At 30.8% G+C, this 26,029-nt stretch overlaps 1 pseudogene across 1 annotated transcript; it reads left to right on the plus strand.

Annotated features, from left to right (window-relative positions):
* The first annotated feature begins 23,276 nt into the window (after positions 1-23,276).
* LOC111276664 (organic cation/carnitine transporter 3 pseudogene) lies at positions 23,277-25,213 on the plus strand (annotated as a pseudogene). Its single transcript, XR_016333187.1, has one exon. The product of XR_016333187.1 is annotated as an organic cation/carnitine transporter 3 pseudogene (transcript).
* Positions 25,214-26,029: the final 816 nt, after the last annotated feature.

Consider the following 26,029-nt stretch of genomic DNA (forward strand, 5'->3'; position numbering starts at 1 on the left):
GTGTGTTTCAACAATTTCTTTCCCTTTGGTCAACACTGTTAACATATGTTTTAATTCTGCCAACTGTCTGTCCATGTTCTGTTATATTCTCATGACTGTTTCCCTGATCTCGCCTTGGGCCTTTTTCACTCTGTCTATCCAATTTGCATTTTTATTTTCCATGATTTCGGTACCATCTCAAGTACTATAAGTGCATAGACTTAGTCGATCTTGTTTCCTAAGATGCACTATCCTTTAACCTTTTATTAATTACCAGAAATAAAAAATGCATGACATAAATTCTATTATTAAAACTTTCATAAATATATTTTTGCTTTGAAAGTTTTTTCTCCCATTTTCACCATTCTAAATTTCACCAAGACAAACATTTTATTTTGGGATTTAGACCAAAAATTTCATATTATTACCCTTATTAAATGAATGCCACAAAAATAACTTCTAACTTATATGGCACATATAACATGTTCATGAATGTAACAAATGCCTAATGAATGTCATGAAATGCTTATATGCCTAAGACAATAGATTTTATGAGTACAAGCTCCAAATGGTAAAAGTTTCCTCATCCATGAATGTGTATGTAATGAATGTATTGTTATGTTGATGGTGGGATATGGAATGCAATGCATGTTCTATAAAACCCTACCATTCATGAATCCATATGCATGAAATGTTATATGAGTCACGAAATATATACCTATAATTAATGCACCACACTTGTATGAAATGCATGAACCTATCAAGTGCACGTTACATTTCTACATGGAATGCAATGCTTGTATTATGTCAACATAATGAAACTGACACTACCATAAAATATATAATGAAATGGAATGTGCGTACTACCTATTAAGACATGTACGGGATGCATATGAATGAAATGGAATGCATATACTATCTATCGATATGTATGTGATGGAATGCTTATATTATCCTATTATGATGCACATGTGATAGGATACACGTATTATTTTATTATGATGTGTGAAAATATGAAAGATGAAATGACATTTGAAAAAGAAAAAAAAATTTTTGAGAAGCATAAATAATTTTTTTAAGAAAATAATTTTTTTTCACATAGAATAACTAGGACTTGAAAATTAATTTTTATTTGGCCAATAAACAAAGAATTTAAGAAAAACCTTTAATTTTGTTTTGAAAAATTTGTTTGTTGTTTTTTTTTTTTTGTTGGATAATGCTAAAAGTTTCTTCATTTTATTTTAAAATATTTTTGAAAATGTAAATTTTGGATAACTACAAAATGAATGAACTATATGCCAAGAGAAATTTTTTTAAAAAAATTTTAATGCATATTTGGGTTATTTCTATAAAAAGGTCAACAGGGCTCTACCCTAGGCAAGCTTTCTATGGCTCATGATATGTTGTGTTAAGATTTATACATCTAAAGGTTCCCAGACTATTCCTCACATCATTGTCCATTTTAGACTAGTAAAGCTCCTAAATTCTCACCTATTACAGGTTACTAATAGAAAAAGTTCAATTTGAGTGGAAATGTCTAGCAAATGCAAAGGTTACCACCTCACGAGAGTGTAGCTATTTCACTTCCTCCTAAAAAGGATGGAGCCTAGGTCTAGAGCTCATGCATGCGAGTGAATATGTAGAAGTGTACCATGTAACATATTAATCAAAATATTATAAACAAACCATAAACACAAAATCAAAACAAAACAATACGTAACATACAATTTATTTTATTTATTAACTTGTATATATAATTTTTGAAAAATTAAAATATGGCTAGAGCAAATGCATTCATTCCTTGATCATCATCTAGATGCTTGATAATGAAATCATGGAGAACCTCACATGGAATACCCTTGTGATTTCCCTTCTCTTGAATGTATGAATTTATAGTCTCCTTTCCCTCTCCTAGCATTTGGCCCAGCTTCTTGCAACTTTCTGATTTGTGTTTCTTGATGTATATTCTGTCTGGATACAATAGATGCATACCCACCAAAGTTGAATACTCATTTATTGTTGGTACTAAATCAACTTCATTAAAGATGAAACATCAGTAGGAAGGATCCCAAAATTGTGCCATCACTTTGATAAGTGAGTGATCAACCTTTTCTAATAAGAGATATGCAATATGCCCAAATTTCTCACAAAAAGCCTTTTACCTTGAAGGGTTCATACAATTCCATGTGTCTGATAGGCTTTTCAAGTCATTATGTTTGAGGAGTAGACAGACTTCTCTTGATAGTGTAGGGACATGACCAGGTGGCAAACAGTCTCCTTCTTTTAGCTGCCTCTTTTTTTATTTCATTCTCACTTCTATGGGAGAGTCACATTTGGACAGCATAGATAAGGCGTAAACTTAATGTTCTGTGGAATCCATAAGGGTTTTTGTTGAAATAGCTTTGGGGTAAGAATACTATGCAATATATAAACATGTTCATGAATGTATACAAAAAGAAATAAAAGAAGACTTAGTTAATCACTTCAATGATACATAGGGAAAACATCACATAATAGTTAGGATAACAACATGACCTAGAATTTTGGATTATCTACAGAGAGTGAGAAAATAAGGCTCTATTTATGGTTGGGCTTCTAAAGCTAACTATATGTGGTTTGGGCTATTTCTAAAAGGTTCCCATATTGTTCCCTACATCATGATCCATTATAGACTAGTAAGGTAACCCAACTCTCACCCATCATAGGTTTTAAGCAAAAAAGGTTCAATCTGAGTGGAAGTGTTTCATAGGCCAATATGAAGACATGAAATCTCACGAGAGCATAGGTACTTCACTCTTTTCTAAAGGTAGAGCCGAGGTGAAGGGCTTATATTATGCACATACAAATGAATGACAGATATAATAAGTAGATATTTAAGCAAATATAAGTAATGAATAATAAAGCAGACAAATAAATAATTATGTAATAAATAATAAAGCAAATATAAGCAATGGAAAGGAATAATTTCAAATTTGTTGAACAAGGCCTAGATAATAAGAAATCTTTTACTGGCTTGACTCTTTAATTTTTTCAGTGGAGTCGTCAAGCTGTCATAACATATAGATCTGTTGACCTATTAATAGACATGGATAAAAGAAGTCGCCACCAATTTTTTTGGCTAGGTGTGATTGGTTACCTAATTGAATCTGATCTACAAAACAGAGATTAGGTTCAGAAGTTGATTGCATGTGAAAAAGGTTGTAGCACCCCCAAAACGCATATCCAAGAGATGATACCAGTTTGATTTCGAATTATTCAAGCCTTAATCATTTTTTAATACTTTATCAAATAATTTATTAATTTTATTAGAACAGTAAAATCTTTCAATTTTTTTTATTATTTTGAAAACATTATTTACAAAGATTTTTTTTCTTTTTTTTTTAAATATATTTTTTCCAAAAATATTAGTGGCAGAAATAGTTCTCTTTTTTTGTTTTTTTTAAATAAAACCAAAAAATAATAAAAAATTGGGCTAGAAATAAAATAAAATCAAAAAAGGAAAACTTGCAATCGAGTCGGGTCGATACCAGGTTAAAGCGTGGATCCTGAGTTGGGTTCACGCGAATCCTAAGCTTTTCGAAACAACATCGTTCAGGGTCAGTATAAAGGCTAGGCTTCAGTGCTTTTCTTCAGAATCCCAGTTCTCTCTCTCGGTTTAACTTCTAGACACTCCTCTTTCTCTCTAAAAATCTCTTTACAACACATCAGAAATTTCAACCAGAAACTAGAAATTCTATTGGTTTCTAGAAACTTCGTCAAAAAATTCAACCGAAAATTAGAAAATCCATTGGTTTCTGGAAAACCTATCGAATTCTAAAAATCTTGCTGGAAACTTCAACCTTCGCAAAAAAATTTCTTCGAAAAATTTAAAATTCTTCAAAAAAACCCAAAAACCTAGAAAAATCCAAATTTCCTCTAATTTTCTCCAAATTCTTCCAATTTTTGCCTAGATTACTTTCAAAACCTCCCAGAATCATCTTGAATCCTAATCCTAACCCAAAAACCTAAAATCACACCCACAATTTTCAGATTGAACATCAGAACCCCAAAATTAAAACTGCCAAACACCTTATGCCAAAATTCCCATATTTTTGTTCAATAATATTCTCTCCAGATTTCTGTGTTCTTCTCCATTAGAATTGGTTCAATTTATAGGTAGCCTTAGGAAGACTTTTAGGAAACAGACAGAATCAATCCCATGATGTGAATCTTGGGATTGATTCTGTCCAGCGAGATTTTCGAATCCAAAATTCTAGTCTAATCACATTGACACGATTTGCAATTAAAGCTTTGACCCAAGATTTTGATCCTGATTATCTTGCCAACAGGCAAATTAGACCAAAAAGGAAAGCATAAAAAGGAAAAAAAACAAAAGAAAAAAAAGAAAAAAAAATCATAATATAATAATAATGATAATAATGATAATAATAATAATAATATGAAGTAAAAAAAAAAAAACTACCTACTTAGGCTCCGACAAACAGATAATTGGGCTCGGGCAGAAATGAGCAGTTAGGCCTGAACACGAATGAGCCCATTAGGTTCGAATAAAATAGGCCTTATCGGGCTCAACAAAATGAACCTAAATGGGCCCCGACATAAATGTAATTGAGCCCAACATCAAATGGGCTCGAATGCAAATGTAATTGGGTCGAGCATCAGATGGGCTCGGATATAAATGTAATTGGGCCTGGCATCAAATGAATTTAAACACAAATGGGTGTTTATACTTATTATTATTCTTTCATTTAATTTAAAGTTAAATTAAATTTTCTAAAAGTTAGGTGAATTTTCTTAACCATCATTCCATTAAAAAAAAAAAAAATCTTTGCGACAATTGAAGTAATTAATTAAAATAAAACTTTTCAACAATTTAATTTTGCCTTTCCCTGTACTTGAATACTTTTTCTGTTTTAATTTCTTTTGTTTCTTTCTTAAAATATCTTCAAATTATATTATATTTTTTTACATATTTAAAATTTTAATTTTTTATATTTTAAAATTATATTTTAAAATTTTTTATTTTTTGATATTAAAATTATGAGAATTTAATTTTATAAAAATATTTTAAAATTTAATATTAAATATATCAAAATTGAAGTTTCTTTTAAAATTTCATAATAATTAATACTATTCAAAAATTTTCAAACTAAGGGAGTACTTTTTTTTCCATTTTTATTATGGGTAGGTCTAATCTTTAAATCAAACTTTTTTGTTTTTTTTTTTCTTTTAATTTTATAGGTAAGTGGTCTAAATCGAAACGTACAATGATTAAAGACAACCCATAAATCAAACATATATTATAATGAAACAAAAAAATTAATTGTTTTCCAGTCCCCACAAATTTAATAGTGCTATGCTAATATGTAAGATATCAGCCTGAGCATTTTCAGCATCTTGCCTTGCATGAAAACCCTAGGAATAGTTAGTGAGGCAAGTAGCTCGTTGAGGTTACTGTTCTTTTCAATTATGGAGATAGCCTTGGCAGCTTGTTCCACTTTATGACTTTTGCGGAGGGGACCGGAACCTATCGACAAACGTCAGATTCATACTATTTATAATTTTCTTGGCATGCTGCTTTCAATAATGAACATAAAGAAATTCAAATAAGACTTTTTAACAAATTAATTTGACCTTTTGAGACACTTTATTCTTTATTTTTTCATTTTTTAAATTATTTTCTTTTTGTTTTTCTTTTATAAGTAAATGATCTAAATTAAAATTTACAATGATGAAAGACAGCTTGAAAATCAATTATATAGTACAATGAAAATAAAAAATAAATTATTCTCCAATCCCCGAAATCTAATGGTTATAAATACTATGCTAATATGTAACAATGTTTTCAGCCTAGTAAGGGCAATGCTTGGAATTTTCTTTTTCGATAAATGTTATGTTTTATTCATTCAAGAGGCCGGAATCATATTATTAAAAAGATAAATTCGTGCTACTTTATTAAACATTATCAAAGTTGTCTTTCAATTATTTATGTCATTACTTGATTTTATCTTCAATGATGTTGAAATTTGTGAGATCAATTATTTATTTGAAGAATAGACTAAATTTTATTTTAATTATAAAAATATATTTATTCAACATTAGATTTTATATCTATAAAAAAAAAATGGATTCTATAATTTGGCCAAAAGAAAAAATTTTGATTCTGTAAATGACGGTCCTAAAAAAAAAAAAAAATCAACTCAAAAACTAATCACATGGTAAATAAAAAATCTAAATTTAAGATCAAACAGAATCAAGGGGAAATCCAATAAGTAAATCTAGTAAAACACATTGAATTTTAGTACAATAATTCAATTCAGTTAAAATTTTGTAATTTTAATTTTAATTTTAATTTGTTGATTTTTTAACATAAAATAATTATATCGATGAAAATTGTCATTTCCATTAACAAAGCAATATTTCATAAAATATTTCAATGCCGTTACTCTATTAAAAAATCAGTGGAATTGAAAATATATGAAGAAAATTTCTCATTTGCGTTAATAAAATATTTTATAAACTATTTTAGTTCTGTTATTTTTTTTATCCAAAAATCAACAAAATCAAAAGTAAATTTGTAAAACTCAATAAAATTAAAGTGAAATGAAAAAATATTTTGAAGCTATCAATCTTAGCATTCGTCTCTTGCTTTGAAAACCAAAAAAGCAAATTAACTTTCCCCTCATTTACAATGAAATTTATTGAAAGTTAAGTGAATTTTCTGTTACGAGAATTACCTCTAGGATAATGGACAAAAAAAAAATTATATGATATCATTATAGGAAACAACTTTTTTTTAATATGTAAAATTAAAGATAATTTACATATTAATCACAATTTAGCAAAAAGATAAGAAGTATGATTAAATCAGTCAATCTTTGAGATAATTGAATTAATTGAAATAGACTTTTCAACAAGAGTAACGGATATAAAAAGTTTATAAACTATAATTAAAAAATAATTAAGTTTTTGCTTTTTATAGCTCTCCAATATTTATTTGTATTTAATTAAATGTTTATTTTGATAAAAAGTTAATAACATTAATTTTTTAATAAATTAAAATAAAATTTTATGTGACAATAAAATTTGTCATGTAAAGCAATTAATATATGTAAAAGTTAAATCAAATAAACTTTTTTATTTCTTATTTTCTCTCTTTTTTTTAAGATCTTTATAAGGATTCAATTAACAATAATTTGGAGATTAATTGATTTAATTGTATTACATTATTAAATTTTATTTAATTAAAAATTTAATTAAATCAAATAAAAATTTTTGATTGATTATAATAAATATTAAAAATTTTAAATAATTATTAAATTATAATTCAAAACATCTGTTACCTTTAGCCTTTCAACGACTTAATTTTGCCCTTCCCTAAACTTGATTATTCCTTTTCTTTTCTTTTTTTTTTTTTTTTCATTTTTGCTATGTCTAATCTTAAAATCAAACCTATTTTCTTTTATGCTTTTTCCTTTTTCTTTAATAGGTGAAAGGTCTAAATCCAAACATCTTTGAAAGACAGCCTGAACAAGGACTTCTTCACCGAAACCAAGTAGTATAATGAAATAAAAATTAATTATTTTCCAATCTCGACAAATCTTCTAATTAAATTATTACAATTTTTTGTGGTTAAATTTTTTAACTTTGATAGTTTATTATTTTATATTTATCATTAACAAAAATATAAAAATAATATTTTTGAAAATTTGAATCAAGTAGTTTTTAAATATATATTTTATAAAATTTAATTGATTAAAATATTTAAAATAATAACAATCAAAATTAAAAAATTTTGATAAAAGTTTCAATTGTAGCAATTTAATTAAGACAGAAAAACTTTAATATTATTATGTTCATTTATTCTATTATACAATTCACGTTTATAAGTGTCGGTAGATGTTTAATATGGATTAATTTCTTTAAAATTATGGATTGATTTCTTTAAAATTTAGTATAATTTATTCAGCATGATTAATTATTGCATATGATAAGAATTTAAAATTTTTAAGATATCATCATTACTTCTTAGATTATATGAATCACATTCAAATTAATGAAAAAGTTCTATAATGGATAAAAGATGATCTTTAAAATTATTTAAAGACAAAATTATTTTCATAATAGTGAGTGTATATCAAGTCACGATTCTGTTCAAAATTTTGATTTTATAGAAAAAAAAATTTATTTTTGAATCATTTCAATTACAAGATAATTTATGTGATTTTAACTTTTAATACAAACAAGATCCCAGCAAAATCACTACCATCATCAACACAAACTACCTAAAATGAAAGCGTAATATTTGAAGTTAGAGGACAGAGGAATTGATTTATTGGAGTGGGGTCTTTCTCTTTCCCCTACCATGACCCTTCGTGTAGGTGAGCGTCCTGGACCACAGTAGCCGAAAGCATCACTAGCTTACGCTCTGATCCGAGTAGCATGGGGCACGTGGAATCCCGTGTGAATCAGCAAGGACCACCTTGCAGGGCAACGCAACATGGTAGAAACAAAGCAAGGCCTGTAGATAAGCTCTTAAGTGGAGGGGAAAAGCTGTGACTGCGATACTTTTTTTTTATTTTATTGGTGTTTTGCGGTATCCGTCAAACCGTTAGAAAATAAGATAAAATTTTTTTCTTTTCTTTTCTTTATTTTATTTCTTTCTCTTTTTAAGATTTTTTAAGAGATCAATTAACTGTACTTTAAAAATTAATTAATTTAATTTTGATACATTATTAAATTTCATTTAATTAAAAATTCAATTAAATCGAAATTAAAAATTAATGGCTTGATTGATTAATTATAATAAAATATTAAAAATTTAAATAACTTTTTAATTCTATTTTATAGGCATTTTTTACCCTTTAACCTTTTTTATTCATCTTGTTTTTGAGAAGATATTTTTACATGATAAATATTGATAGCATATTGTATAAATTTGAAGGGCCAATGAGTCTTTAACTTAATTTTAATTTTATCATGCAAATTAGTTAGTACTAAGTTTTTAAAGTCATTTGCACGGGATAGTTGTTTAAGGATAAAATACTAAAAAAAAATTTTCAATTATTTTATTTTTTTAAGTAAATTCTTTTTACATTTATTGTATTTAAATAAGTTTCTATTTTTTATTTGTATATAAATAAACTCTTATTTCAAATAAAAATTTAATTTTTGTTAAATATTTATTTAGATATAAATTAAAGATTAAAAACTTATTTAAATATAAAATTAAAATTAAAATTTCTTAAAAAAAAAAAAAAAAAAAAAACCCTTCATTGACATAGAAGAACCTTCCTTCAATCCAACCTTTTTGTGCCTCCTAGCTCTCACCTTAATTGACTTTATGTTAGATCGGGTAGGATTTCCCAGTATTCACCTATGCCCACCCCAATCTTTTGCAACTTTTTTTTAAGAAAAGAAGAAAAAGATCATAGACAAAGCCCCAAACCCACTTTTATATATATATATAACACAATATCAGAATTAGTAGAATGACACATACTCTTTAACATATAACAAAAAATTAAAAAAAAAATAAGACATAGTTTTTAATAAAATATTTAAACAAAAATGGAATTATATTTTAATTGTTATATGTTTTAAATTCGAATGTCATATGTTTTAATTCATTTTAATTGATTTTGAAATTTGAAAAATAAAAATTAAAAATATTTAAATGGAAATTGAATTATATATTTTTTTATCAGTTTTTATATGTATTTTAAAATTTTCTACAATAAAATTAATTATTTTATATTGAAATTTATTTAAAATAATGTGAAAATAATTAAAAATAATTAACTTTAAAAGATTAATAAAATGAATGGATATATTTTGATTCGAATTAATTCAATTTTATAAAAAAAACATTTATTCAAATTCGAGTTGAATTTTTAAAATTTATAATATTATGTATTTAATGAAATAATTAAATTAAATCCAATCCAATATCATCTCGATTTCTCTCCATGCTTCTATTCTTTTCTTGTATGTTAACAATCAAATATTTACTCTTCATTCATTCAACAATTTTTTTTTAAGAACAATCATCCTGTTTTTAGAGCCAATAGAATTAGGTAAAAAAGAAGCATGTAAAAGAATTGTAGAATTTATAAGATAGATATCTGTCGTAACGATTTTGGGACCGTCAGATGTAAAAGAGTTTTAAAATCGAAGTAAATGGGAGGAGTCGCCACCAATCTTTGTTAGAGTTTGATTGGCCACCAAAAAATTTATCATTTTAATAAAACTATAAAAACAGATTTAAAGTTTATCAAAAAGATAAATTTTGGTCTATGAAAAATCAAGTTGGGTCTGAGAGTCGGTTATGTGTAGGGAAGGATTAGCACCCCACAACGTCCATAAATTGGTACCATTTAATTACGCGCTATTTTCGGTGTTGGATAAAAATAGTTTCAATTTGAAATTTAACACTAATTCCTTTCATTTGAAAAAATAAAATTTTGCTAAAAAATTTTATTTAGAAATATCAAGAAAATCTTTAAGTTAAAGAATTATCTTAAAATTCTCCAACATTTAGGCAAAATTTAAAATAACTCTTTTCGCTTAATATTTAACACAATAATCCTTAAAATAAAAAAACAATCTTTATAGAAAATAACTATTAGTGACTCTCCAACATCTAGGCAGAGTACCAAAAATTATTTCTTTCGGAATGTTATTTTTATTTTATAATATCACAAAAACAATTTTTTTAAGTATTATTCTTTTTTATTATAAAATATTTTATCACTAAGTAGCAAATAAACATTAAAGACAGAATAGTGCAAGTAATTACTAATAATAACATGCTAATGTATGCATGCCAATGAATGTTATGTAGAATGAGATGTAATTTTAAAGTTGGATTCTTAAGTATAATGAGACCACCATGACTCTCCAACATCTAGGCAGAGCTTAGGTGCGACTGTTTATATTTAAGATCTCAATTTACTATTATACTATTTATTAATCTTATTATTAATGTGAATTAAGAAATCGTGTGAAAAGACTTAACGAAGTAAAATTTCTTAAATACCCCATCATCTAGGCGGCATTCGAAAAAAATTGCTTCAAATAGAATTTTCACATGTGTCCTTAGGATTTTTAGGTTGTTTTGAGTAAGGGCTTGGGTAGAGGTTTTCAAGGTTAGGGTTTCAAGATTTTGAAGATTCGAATTTTAAGGATTTAGATTTAAGTTTTAAGGGTTTTAGGGTTTGGTTTTAAGGTATGAAGGTTTAGGGTTTTGATTTTAGAGTTTGAAGATTTTAGGGTTTCGATTTTAAAATTTGAGGTTTGGGGTTTTGATTTAAAGATTTGAATTTTAGGGGGTTGGATTTAAGAGTTAAAGGTTTGGGATTTCGGATTTTAGGGAGTTTTGGATTTTAGGGGTTTCGGATTTATGAAATTTTGAATTTTAGGAGTTTAGAAACCTAGGATTTTGAAAATTAAGAATTAGTGTTCAAGGTTTCGTTTTTAAGCAAAATACGAACATCTCTAAAAATCCCCAACATCTAGGCGGATTTTCGAAGTAAGTTCGATTTTAATTATTTTTGAAAATTAAAAAAAAATTCTTATATATATATTTTATGAAAATTTATTAATAATAATTTTTCAACATCTAGGCGGAATTATTTCTTTAAAATTTTTTTTATATTCCCTCCAACATCTAGGCAGGGAAAATAATAATAATTATCTTATTATTTTTTTAAAGCATTTTTAATATATATATTTAATTATCATCGTACTTATTCTTATTTTTATTATTATTAAAATAATTAAAAAACTTATCCTAACAAATTTAAAACTTATCATGCATAAATATATAAAAAAATTACTTAAAATAACAAAAATAATAATATATAAAAATTATTAGAAAATTCAAAAAAAAAATTTTTATCTGAACCAGATCGATTAACGACGTTCGGTTGGATCGAAAAAGGTTTGGTTCAGCAGTGGTTCAGTTGAGCCCGGTGAGGCACGGTTCAGGCCTGTCTAGAGAGCGGTTTGGTTCGGTCTGATCAAATCGGTTCAGAGCCGTTGAGAAATCGGGTTAGCGGGTCTGTTGCGCGGACCTCGGGTTGGCTTTGGGTCAATGCGTGGATCCTCCTTGGCCTAAACGACGTCGTTTTGGTTTTCACCGTTTATATAAAAGGTTCAAAAAATTTTTTTCGGTCATTTTTTTTCTTCTCCAACAAAAAATGATTATTTTTTTTCTCCTTTCTTCTTCAGCCAAACGCCGGTCGGCCGACCACCGTCACCACCGCCACCACCGTCGTCGTTGTAGTTCGTCAGTCATCGGCCGCCGTCGTCGATGGTCAAAAAATTCTTAAAAAAACACCAAAATGTTCCTCTCGGCCTCTTAAGTTTAGATCCGAGATCCTTTTCACCAAAAAGAGTCTCCACTTCTCTAGATCTACTTTCAAAGTTTCGATGAAATTTTTGTTTTTGTATTCTGACTCTTTTTTTTTTATGAAACTGACCCCTTTTTTTTCGTGCAAGAAACTTGACGCTGGGTTCCTCCCTATGAGGGAAAATTGTTTAATTTTTTTTCTTTCTTTGGCAGCGTCTCCTTCTATCTATTTCTCTTATCTCTTTGGTTTGGCTAGAAGCTTTATTTATAGAGCTCTAGCCGTACGTGTTTGGGAGGAAGGGCATGGGGCTCGGCATGGGGTGTGAGCACGAGCCCCATGCCTCTTTTTATTTTTTTTTTGCCATGTATGGTAGAGGTAGGGTTAGGTGGTGGGGGGTAGGGAAATGGTAAGGTATGGTGGTAGGATATGGTGGCAGTGGTGCTGGGGATGGCACCACTGCCATCATCGATTTTTTTTGTTTTCTGTTCTTTTTCATTTTTTTTATATTTTTTTCATTTTGTATTTTGTTTTGTATTTTGTACGTATTTCATATTTTTTCTATATTTCATATTTTGTAATATTATTATTTTTATTTTTATTTATTACTTTGGGACAAAATTGATGTCTACAGCTACCCCTATTTGCACATTACTGATAATCAGTAATATGGCAAAGATAAAGACAACAATTTTGTCTAGAATCCAAACAAATTTTTTTTTGTAGGTCAGGTCAAGTGATAAAAAAAATCACATCGTGTGTTGAAAAATAAAGAATCGATTAAGGCAACATCGAAAGTCGAATAATAAAGAAAGTGATCGGGACGATACTGCGAGTCAAAGAATAACAAGATCAGGATTGAACTTGGATTGAATCACAAGTCAAAAATGAGGAGACTGGGATTAAACCACAAGTAAAAGAACTACTAAGGATCAGGATTAAACCGTGAATCAGAGAATAAAAAGATCGGGATTAAATCACGAATAAAAAAATAACGTTAACTTGGATTGAATCGCAAGTCAATAAGAAGATCAAGAATAAATCACTAGTCAAAGGTTAACAACAACAATCGAGATTAAACTACAATTTTAAATTAAAGAGATTGAGATTGAACCATAAATCAGAGAATAAAAAGATCGGGATTAAACCGCAAGTCAAAAAAAATGATGTTAACATGGATTGAATCACAAGTTAGAAAATAAGAAGATCGAGAATAAACCACGATTCAGGGGTTAATAACAATAATTGAGATTAAATTACGATTTTAAATTAAAGAGATCAGGATTAAACCGTGAATCGAAGAATAAAAAGATCAGGATTAAATCATGAGTCAGAAGATAACAACAACAATCGAGATTAAACTACGATTTTAAATTAAAGAGATCGGGATTGAACCACGAATTGAAGAATAAAAAGATCGGTATTAAACCATGAGTCAGAAGATAACAACAACAATCGAGATTAAACTACGATTTTAAATTAAAAAGATCGGGATTGAACCGTGAATCGAAGAATAAAAAGATCAGGATTAAACCATGAATCAAAGATTAAAGATGACTGGGACTGAACCGCAAGTCAAAAAAATAAAAATGACTAGGATTAAATGGTAAGTGGAGAAGTTATAAGAATGATCAGGATTAAACCACGAGTCAAAGATTAACGACGATCGGGACTGAACCACAAGTCGAAGAAATAAAAGCGACTAAGATTAAATCGTAAGTCGAGAAGCTATAAGAATGATCGAGATTAAACCATGTGTCAAAGATTAACGACAATTGGGACTGAACCGCAAGTCAAGGGAATAAAAATAACCATAACTGAACTATGATTTGAGAAATAAGGGGTTGGGTACTCCATAAACCGGTAGTTTGGTTTTAAGAATTATCTTGGAGGTAACATATTACCTTCAAGGCCATCATATTTGTTTTGAAAAAAAAGACTTCTTCTTGATGTTTCATAAAGAAACCTTTTATGCAACTTACCAAAAGGTATGCAATGCATGTAATAATTGTGATGATTGAAAGGATAAAGATGCAACCAATGAATTATATCATGCATTTTCATCAAAGTTAATTTAACTTTTGGCTAAATTCTTTCAATCCTTAAAAGCTGCTTCCAATAGTCCTGTCCTTTTTTTTTTCGACCAAAAACCTCTGTCTCATGACGAACCCATCTGGCTTTTAACTGCTCAAAAATCTTTTTTTTATTCTTTATCCCTTTTTTTTTCTTCAGTAACCAATCGATTTCGTTTCATTCTTTCAGCCTCCATATTACTATTTTTGTCATCCTTATATTGCATTCTCTTTTCGAGCGATGCATTGGTCTATTATGAACTTTATCAATTAATATCTTAATTTTAAATGACAAATGCAATGTTTTCAGGTTCAAAATTGGGTGTGAAACAAAGTCAGTAATGAGGTATTTTAGGAAGATAAGGATAAGCCTTTCGGGCCACAAAGAACATTTAACTCAAAAGTATTTTAAGAACCAAATTATCAATTCTCTAGATAATGAACATTTGAATGACCTTGGCCTACTCAGACTAAGTCTTTTCTAAAAACTCATTACATTTGCGATCTTGTCGCCTTTGATTTCAAATGACCAATCCTTGCCAAACATCTGTGACTAATGAGAACTTGTCCCTTAAAAATCATCTGGTGACAATTTGCCCATTCGGTGCCACTTCTTCATTCTCTGAAAAACTTTCTCTAAGCTCCACCTTTATTCAAGCTGCTTTTTCAGGTTTTCAACTCAAATGACCCCCTTTTGATTCAAACCACCATTTCTGGGTTTTTAATTTGAACCACTTCCTTTCTCTTTTTTTTTTGTTTATTTTTTTTAAGTAAAATATTTCTTGACAGTGTTCGAATTTACAGGGTTTGGTAATTCACCTTCATCCATTTTTGCAAGGATAAAAGCTCTACTAGAAAAAACTTTTTTTACCACATATGGACCTTCCCAATTAGGCGTCTATTTTCCTTTATTGTCATGCTGATATGGCAAAATCCTTTTCAAAACCAATTCACCCTCACGAAAGCATCGGGGTCGTATATTTTTATCATGTGCTCGCATGATTCTCCTATGATACATTTGTCCATAACTGAGTGCTAAGAGCCTTTTCTCTTCAATAAGATTCAGTTGCTCAAAATGATCTTGGACCCATTCTACCTCATCCAATTTCGTCTCCATCAATACCCTCAGAGAAGGAATTTCCACTTCAATCGATAGTACAACTTCCATCCCATACACTAGTGAAAATGGGGTAGCCTCCGTGAAGGTTCGGATTGATGTTCTATAGGTAAGCAAAGCAAAAGGTAACTTTTCATGCCAATCCTTATATGTGTCAGTCATTTTCCCCAATATTCTCTTGATGTTCTTATTCGTAGCTTCCACTGCACCATTCATTTTTAAGCAATATGGTGCTGAATGAAGATGCTTGATCTTGAACTGTGCACATAATTCTTTCATCATTTTATTGTTTAAATTGCTAGCATTATCTGAGATAATCCTTTTTGAGAGGCCATATCGGTATATTATCTCTCTTTTTATAAATCTACATATCACTGATCGCGTAATGCTAGCATATGAAGCTGCTTCCACCCATTTTGTAAAATAATCGATTACCATAAAGATAAATCGATGCCCATTTGAAGCTTTTGGGGTTATGGGTCCGATTACATCCATTCCTCACATAAAGAAAGGCCATGGTGGTGCCAAGACGTGTAGCGAGATTGGAGGAGAATGAATTTTATTTGCATAAATTTGGCATTTGTGACACTTTCTAGCATAACTGATGCAATCATTTTCCATTGTAGACCAGTAGTAACCAGTTCTCATGATCTTTTTGGCCATCATATGCCCATTAGCATGTGTTTCATAAATTCTTTCGTATACTTCTTTAAGTATCATTCTTGCTTCCACAACATCGACGCATCTTAGCAAAATCTGATCGTGACTCTTTTTATACAGGATTTCTCCATCAAGGACAAAACCTGCTGCTAATTTTTGAATGATCCTCTTATCATTTTTTGAAGCCTGCTATAGGTAGTTTTGACACTTGATATACTGTACAATGTCATAGTACCATGATTGTCGATCTACCTCTTATTCCATATTTGAACAGTGGGCTGGTGAAACTTTCACTTGTACTCCAATGGGCTGGATTCCCATACTATTATTTAACTTAAATATTATTGTCAAAGTAGCCAAGGCATCAGTAATCTAGTTTTCTTCTCGGAGAACATGTTGAAATTGGATCTCTTTAAAATGTTTCATCCAACCAGTTATATGCTTTTGATATAACACTAGTTTCGAGTTCTTGGTCTCCCATTCACCTTTTCGTTGATAAATTACCAAGGTTGAATCCCTATATACTTTTAGTGTTTCAATTTTCTTTTCAATGGCTATCTATAACCTCATGACGCATGCTTCATATTTAGCGACATTGTTTGTGCAATTAAAATCTAACCTTACGGTACACAGGTAATAATTTCCTTCTAGGGATATCAGCACTGCTCCAATGCCATGCCTTATTATATTGGATGCCCCATCAAAAAACATTTTTCATACTTCTCTTACAGGCTCTTTATCTTCATCTTGCAAGATTGCCATCAAATCTTCATCTGAAAACTCAAACTTTATAGGTTCATAATCTTCTGTAGTTTGATCAGCAAGAAAATCAGTAATTGCACTCCCTTTTATGGATTTTTATGTCACGTACACAATATCAGATTTTGAGAGCATGACCTGCCATCTAGCCAGCCTACCTAATAAAGATGATTTTTTAAAAATGTACTTGAGGGGATCCAATTTTAATATTAGCCACGTCATATGGTAGAGCATGTATTGCTTGAGTTTACAAGTAGTCCAAGCCAAGACACAACATATTTTTTCTATTTGGGGGTACTTGGCTTCGTACTTTGTAAACTTTTTACTCAAATAGTATATAGCATGCTCTTTCTTGCCAGTTTCATCCTTTTGCCTCAATACACATCCAATCGATTTTTTTTTAACCGTTAGATATAAAATCAATGGTCTTCCTACAACTGGTGGAACCAACACTGGTGGGCTTATCAAATACTCTTTAATCTTTTCAAATGCATTTTGGCGTTCTTCATCCCATTCACCGAGATTATTTCTGTGAAGCAACCTGAAGATTGTATCACATTTCGAGGTAAGTTGGGATATGAAGCGAGAAATATAATTCAATCGTCCCAAAAAACCTCTCACTTCTCTTTGCGTGCATGATGCTGACAATTCTTGAATGGCTCAAATTTTCTCAAGGTCTACTTCTATACCTCTTTCACTAACTATAAACCCTAATAGCTTTCCAAATTTAACACCAAATGTGCATTTGGCTGGATTCAACTTGAGCTGGTATCTCCGTAATCTTTCGAAAAGCTTTTTGAGATTAACAACATAATCTTTTCCTTCCTGAGACTTAGCTATCATATCATCAATATATACCTCTATCTCTTTATGCATCATATCATGAAAGAGAGTGACAATCGCCCTTTGGTATGTGGCACTAGCATTTTTTAGCCCAAAAGGTATAACTTTATAGCAAAACGTGCCACACATTGTCACAAATATAGTTTTCTCTATATCTTCACGAGATATTTTGATCTGATTGTAGCTAGAGAACCCTTTCATGAATGAAAAAATGGAGTGCTTAGCAGTATTATCCATAAAAGTATCAATATGTGGTAATGAAAAATTATCCTTTGGGCTAGCCCTATTTAAATCTCGATAATTCACACACATTCTAACATTTCCATCTTTCTTAGGAACTGAAACTATATTGGTCACCCATTCAGGGTACTTGGCTACTTCTAAGAAATCAGCATTAAATTACTTTTTTACTTCTTCTTTAATCTTCAATAACATTTTTGGTTTCATACGTCTCAATTTTTGTTGTACTAGCTGACATTCTGCTTTTAAGGGTAACCTATGCTCAACCACCTCTGTGCTAAGTCCTGGCATATCCTGGTAAGATCATGCAAATACATCCATGTACTCTCGCAGTAGATTCACCAACTTTTGCTTCTCAGTTAGTGATAGTGAAGTACCGATCCTAACTTCTTTCTTATTGTCACCATCTCTCAAATTTAATGGGTCAGTTGATTCCTGGTGGGATTCTATAATATTTTTTTCTTGTTCCATCCATTTCAACAAATCATGAGGTAAATCATAGTCTTTTAAATCAACATCATTATTAAGCTCACTAATATGAGTCGAATTTTTAAAATCAAACTCGGTGTTATTGCCTTGGTCATCCATAATGTTCGTTATTAGAAAACCTAAAAATGGGTATAATCACATAGAAATATATATTGATCTTGGCAAAGGCAAAGAGAATGGTAATGAAAAAGGAAAGAAAATGGAAAACAGAGAACATGGTTTAAGTGAAATGTATTGCATTCATCATTTTATTAAGACAATGAAAATAAGCCCACATACTTAACCTCTGCATGCTCTTGGGCAGAAGCAATTGGAATTTTTGAGTTAAAAGGTTCAAGAACAACCAAAACGATACACCATTCTTTAAGTCTCCTAAAAAGGAAAAAAGATCTCTTCATCTTTCATGACTCATTCATCTGCTTCCACTTGAAGTCGTGAGAAAGCTTCTTCTAATCCTATTACTAGTCCTTTTTGTTCAACTCTTGTCGACCCAGGATAGATATGCTCGGTTGAACAGAAGGTTTCAAACAAATAAGGGAACACCATTTTTCCATCAATCGAATTTTATCCTTTGAGGCATGCCATTCTCTTTTCTTTATTCTTCAACATTACATTCTTCTTATCAGCAGCTGTAGGCTTATAGCCTAACCCTCATCTTTCTTTGTTTTCAATCGAGCATGGTGCTCTTGTGATTCCTTGTAGAGCTTTTCCTAAGCCTTACTCAGTTCACCAATCCTTACCAATAGTCTGCTTGATCACCATATTCGTAGCTTTTGACAATTAAGGGATTGACATCCTTGATCTTTCTCTTACGTAAATAGCATTTGCTACTTCAAAATCTCTAAAAGAACATTCGATTACTTTTTCTGCTGCCTCAACGTAGGGAGTTGTTAAGGTCTTTGTTACCAATAAATCCTTTTTACCATCCACATAGACTTGTTTTCCTTTCATGATGAATTTTACCTTCTGATGTAACGATAAAGGTACAGCTCCGATCGTGTGAATCCAAAGTCTTCCAAGTAGACAACTATATGCTGGAGTTATGTCCATTACTTGAAATATGATGTTGAAGGTACAAAAACCAATTTGTAATGAGATCTCTATATCGCCAATTACCTTTTTTTGTGTCCCGTCAAACGCTCTTACAATCATATGGCTATTTCGCATGTAAAAGGGGTCCACTGGAAGCTTTGACAATGTCATCAAAGGCATAACATTAATAGATGATCCATTGTCAATCAGCAATTTAGCCATAGTGTGAGACTTGCACTTGACAGTAATATGTAAAGCCTTAACACTACTACGTCCTTCCGGAGGTATTTCATCATCATTAAAGGTGATGAAATTTGAGGCTATAATATTTTCAACCATGTGATCTACCTTGTCAATAGAAATGTTATACTCGACATAAGCTTGGTTGGGCACTTTCAGTAAAGCATTCTTATGTAGCTCAAAATTCAGTAGTAGTGACAGTAAAGAAATACGAGCTGATAGTTTATTTAGTTGGTCAACCATACTGTACTCACTATGTTTAATGATCTTTAAAAACTGACAAGCTTCTTTTTTTTGTCACCGATTTGTTAACCTGCACTTCGAGCTTACCACCGATTGAGAATCTTGGCTTTCTTTTATGTTTTCTTCTCCTATCTTGCCTTTCCCTTTCCTGACCCTTTTTGACATTTCAGAAGTGTAAATTCGATCACTTCAGGTCATTCCTCCTACTCCTGCTATGTTGGCAGTATTCTCCCTACTTGGATTATTCGAGGCTATATTAGGCATTCGTATCACCACATCATAATCGTATCTCCACGAGACTGCTTTGTTGGTTTGATAAGGGAATGGACTAGGAACATAAATGGTCATTGATGTCCTGGAAGAGGAGATGGTTTTCTCAATTAGGGGCTCTGGTTTTTCATCATAGTAGACAGTGAGAGGTTTAGGAATAAAAGGCTTGTCAGGACGCTCGTCACCCACTGTATTCACACTATTTCCATCACATTCATCATAGAACTCAATGATGGCTTCATCCATCAAGCTCTGTAATGTTTGCTTAAAGACCTCACAATTTTGGATCGAATGTCTAATTGTTCTCCCATGGTATTTACAAAAATGGTCAGGGTCTTCATGACTTCTATTGTCATCCAAAAATAATGGTTGAATCCTGCCCGTCTCATACAAACAGTCATACACTCATTCAAAAGGGGTCCTCACTTCATTCGTGCATCTTTTAATCTTCACATATTTTTTCTTACCCACCATACTGATTTTTCCTTCGGTGTGATCCGACAAAGGGTTTCCACTGACACTGGGCTTGAATTTAGTATAAATTAAATGAAAAATAATTAAAATTAAATATTATATTTTGATTTTGTTATTTATTAATTTATATTTTATATTTAAAATTTAATAATTTTTTTTGTTTTGGTATTTATATTGTTGTCAATTCTTTTGCTATTAAATTAATTCTTATTAATTTATTTTTATTTTTGTGTAATTATTGAATATTCTATTTATTATAATCTAACTAAATTTGTGAATATTTTCTTTTAGAAAATAAAAAATATAGTATCATAAACTATTTTAAAAATCATTAAATAAAAATTTTTATAATTATAATTATAATTATTATATTTTATAACAAATTGTGCAAAATTTAAAAAAAATTTACGATTACGGAGATTTCAATGATCGTAATGATTTTTGTTATATCTAAAAATACAATAAACACGATGCGACTGAAAACGTTATTGCAACCGCTATTTAAATCTTTTATTGAGATTAATGGAATGGAAGTCGACAAAAAAGCTGGGAGTGGCCAAAATACAGTTAAGCTGAAGAAGGCTATAGCTGGGTCATGGAGTACAGAGGATGCCTAATACTCTGTGGAGCTGACAATGGCATAAATGAAAGAAGAATATGAAGACGTGCTAAATTGTAAGGCCGTTGAATAAAAGGACAAAGGGGATAGCTGGACCGTTCAATATGCTGACTTGTCTATTTGTAAACAGTTGGCTTAGAAAATGCCGCTAAGAGTTGCGAGATTATTGGATCCTTGTATTTCATGGAAATAAAGAACTGTGTGAGCATATACAGGCACAACACTATTATCAGAAGAATCTCATGAATGAAAATACTATCTTTCTTCTCTATCCTTCTTGGTTCTTGTTCTGGTCTTATTCTCTTACTCTTTCTGTGTTACTGCAATCTGTTGAATCTATAACAATTATCCTTAGCTAGGAGCTTGTCAATTAATCTAATTGGTGCAAATGTTTAATTTTGAGCCTTCACCAATTTTAGTAGATTTATTTCAAATCATTAACTTGAACAATTTTTATGTGTCTTGTACAGAACCAAACCACCACAAGTGGTTTTGCTCTTACTACTCTGTTGGTCATCACATTATTTAGATTTTTTTTTCCTTTTGGTCACCTGCATTTTAAAAGTTGTGTTTTGAAAACAAATAATGTATAATGTGGAATGTCAAGCAGGTGTTTCGTTAGAGTCTAACTAGATAATTTACCCTATGTAATAACCTTCTTCAGCCCATTTAACAAAATAGAAATTATCTGGCCTATTGTCAATAAAAATTTTAAACTCTACTAGTAGAGTTAGTAGAATAACAATTGTTGCTTAGGATATATTAAAGTATTTAAAAAATTATTAATTTTTTAATCTCACTTATAAAATTTTAAAAAATTACACTATCAATATATCAAAAATTAATTCTTAACAAAAACAATATATTAATGATCTGGAATTATTAGATTATTAATTTACTGTTAAAAATATTTGATTCAATGGTTAATGTATGTATCTGGAAGCTCTACTCCAAGAGTTGGAAGAAGGTTTGAATTCCAAGATCTCCAATAGAAGATGGGTTAGAAAGGGAACAACTAAGTAGCGCATCCGGAAAGAAATTTGGTGTTGACAGCATGTTAATACATTATTCTAGAAAACCACACAGATGGTTTTCCATAGATGTAATTTACAGCACAAAACAATTGGTCCAAATAGTTTATGATAACCATATTTTTCGTCTTTTTGTTTTTGACACACAAAACTTAATTCAAAAGAAAAGAGTTTTTTCTATTAATTAAGATTCAATTTTTATGAAAAATAATTCAAAAGTAAAATTTAAATGTATCGGACCGAAGCATTATACTATATATGTCTTTAAAATTGTTCAAGAGGAGATTAGATTTAAAGTCTAAAAATAACTTTGACAGGAATATAAAAAAAAAAAAAAAAATCATTCTTACAAACCTTGAATGAACCGATAATGACTAATTATTTAACATGCGAAAGCTAAAATTAGATATAATTGTACCTGTGACTTAATTATTAGTGCATGATCTTTGAGCTTGAGCAAAGTTTAAATCTCTTGTTTCAAATAACAAATATTATATGTAATTTACAAAAATGTAAAACTGTTACGAAAAACAACTTTCTCCTTGTGCATTTAAAGATTTTGACATATTTTTAAGCCAATAATATGTTTGCATTTCGAGGCAGCTTATACATGCTGTATATATTATATGAAAAATATTATTTGCAAACCACATGCACATTTTATTTTTTATCTTAATCATGACAAAGAGCAAATGTGTGATATTTTCTCTCATGTCGTGTGATATTTTACGGCTGTTTACTAGATGGAACTCTATGTCACTGGTGATGATGTGTAATCTAGTAATTGATAATGTTAAAAGTTATATAAATATATATATATATATATATATCTCTCCACCCGTTAAAGTCTTAGAAAATGTTGCCAAAATCATTAGCCTACCAAAGCTTATCCCTACTCGTATTGGCCTTGTGCTTGCGCTCAACATATATAGTCATATAAACCACCAAAGGCATAAACTCTTATCAAAACAATACGGATTCATTTGCTTCTTGCTGTGTATGGCAGATCCAACACCGCTTCTTTCTCACTATGATCAGCCGGTAGAACGCAAACAGCCTCGGTCCCTCGATGAGGCAATTGAACGGTGTATCGGAGACTTCGGGTGGTCGCAATTCCTGCAAGCAATACTTGTATCATTTGCTTGGGTCTTTGACGCACAGCAAACTTTCATTAGTGTATTCACTAATGCTGAACCATCATGGCACTGCACTCAAGTGGTACACGAGTCAGTTTGTAACTCATTCTCCAACATTTGCCTACTCCCCAAAAATTCATGGTCTTGGGATTGGCCTGCACACACATCAATCATATCGGAATGGGGCCTTGAATGTTCTAGTTCTATCGTCAGAGGGCTACCTGCCTCCTCTTTCTTTATGGGCTGCCTAACAGGTGGGCTTGCGCTAGCAACACTCGCGGACTCAACTCTTGGCCGCAAAAATATGCTCGTTTTCTCATGTCTGATGATGTCTTTATCTTCCATCTTCACCGTCTTCTCTTCCAATATATGGATCTATTCAGCCTTGAGATTCATCAACGGTTTTGGCCGCGCAAGCATTGGAACTTGTGCACTTGTGTTATCAACCGAGCTAGTGGGAAAACGATGGCGAGGCCAGGTTGGAGCTATTGGTTTCTTTTGTTTTACCTTAGGCTTTTTATCATTACCACTAATAGCATTTATAAATAAAGGTTCTTCATGGAGAACTCTTTATCTATGGATTTCGGTACCATCAATCTTCTATTGTATACTAGTTCGTTTCTTAGTCCATGAGTCTCCAAGATGGCTTTTCGTCCGTGGACGCAAAGAGGAAGCAGTTTCAACCCTCAAAAGCATGGCTCAGGCTAATCAGACTGTCTTAACAATGAGTTTTTCCAATGTCTTAATCGAGCAAGAGTCATGGAATGCTGATCTTTACTCCTCAATCAAGATACTTTTGAACAAGAGATGGGCTTTTCGAAGGTTAGCAGCGGTTATGTTATCAGGTTTTGGGATTGGGATGGTGTACTACGGCATGCCATTAAGCCTGGGAAATCTATCATTCAACCTCTACCTGAGCGTCACATTTAATGCGTTATCGGAGCTCCCAGCATCATTGATTATATTCTTCCTTGTAGGGAAATTAAACCGGAAAGGCTCATTGTTGGGCTTCACAATCTTAAGTGGGATATGCAGTGTGCTTTGTGTGGTGATTGGCAAAGTGTGGCCAGTTTTTCAAATAGGACTGGAGCTGGTATCCTTTTTCAGCGCTTGCCAAGCGTTCAACATGGTACTGATATACACAATAGAGCTGTTTCCCACTTGCGTGAGGAACTCGGCAATCTCAATGGCGAGGCAGGCGCTTGTGTTCGGGGGAGTGTTCAGCCCAGTGCTGGTGGCGGCTGGGAGGAAAAATGAGCTGTTATCGTATGGGGTATTTGGGTTGGTGATAGGGGTTTGTGGGCTACCAGTGCTTGGGTTACCGGAGACAAGGGGTGGGACAATTTGTGATACAATGGATGAAGAAGAGCACAAAGAGAAAGCCAAGGCGGCTGCTACTGCTATGCTGGCAAAAACTGGTTCGCCCTAGCTCCTTCTAGTGGAATTAATATATCATTGCTTAATAGTAGTAATCCATAAATGTTGTCTTATGAATAAGGCTGTAATTAAGATATTTGTTGTCATCTGGTGGAGGCCAATCTTTGCTAATAAATTTATTAATTGGCAGGAAAGGTCTTTTGTATTGAGTTTTTTCCTGCACAAGTGTACATTCAAACTTTTATTCCCAAATAAAGGCACTTTTAATCTTTTTTCTTTAAATGGAATACTAAAAGCAATGTCAACCATGTATCATTATCTACATTGTTTACTTGTAAATTGGATTAATTTTATTTTTTATTTTTTATTTTTCATTTTCTTACTTTTCTTGTCTTTTCTTTTCTCACCACTTCTATTTACCATTATTGGTTAATCTTTAATTACAATGTAAAATAATTTAAAACGATTCCCTCGTTCCTAACAAATTTTCACCCACGTCCAAAATCCGGTACTATCATTTGAAATTCTTCCTTTGAAGCCTAGACTTCTATTCTTTTCAAACTTGCATCGAGAGCACCAATGGAGGGAGAGAATTCAAGGAAGCAAACAAACAAATTAAAGCATCAGTTATAGAAAAGCATCAGTTAATCTTTTCCGCAATTTTGTTCGCATGGAGGAGAAGAAAAGCATTACAGGAGAAAGGAAAAAATATTAAAAGAAAAAAAAAGAAAAGACAGAGCAAAAGCGATAAAAAATGGTGTTCATTGTAATGTTGACAATTTGAGCACGGAGACAATGACATAGACTTAAAATACCTTATTTATAGAAAAAAGATTAAAAGTACCTCATTTTGGGAATTAAGATTTTAATGTACCCTATGATAAGAAAAACCTCCTTTTGTATGCCTTAATTGTTAATTACACAAAGCTCTTCCTTATTTTTTCCTTTTTTAAATATATAGTAAACTAGATCATAACTAGTGTGGTATATGAAATAGTTTTATTTATTTAATATAAATATATATAAATTAATTTTTTTTAAAATTATATTCAAATCTTTAAAACTCATAACATATACAAAATTTATATATATTGACTT

Source organism: Durio zibethinus, chromosome 24 (genome assembly GCF_047325235.1).
Source record: "Durio zibethinus cultivar Kanyao isolate XHJ-2024 chromosome 24, ASM4732523v1, whole genome shotgun sequence".
Lineage (NCBI taxonomy): Eukaryota > Viridiplantae > Streptophyta > Magnoliopsida > Malvales > Malvaceae > Durio > Durio zibethinus.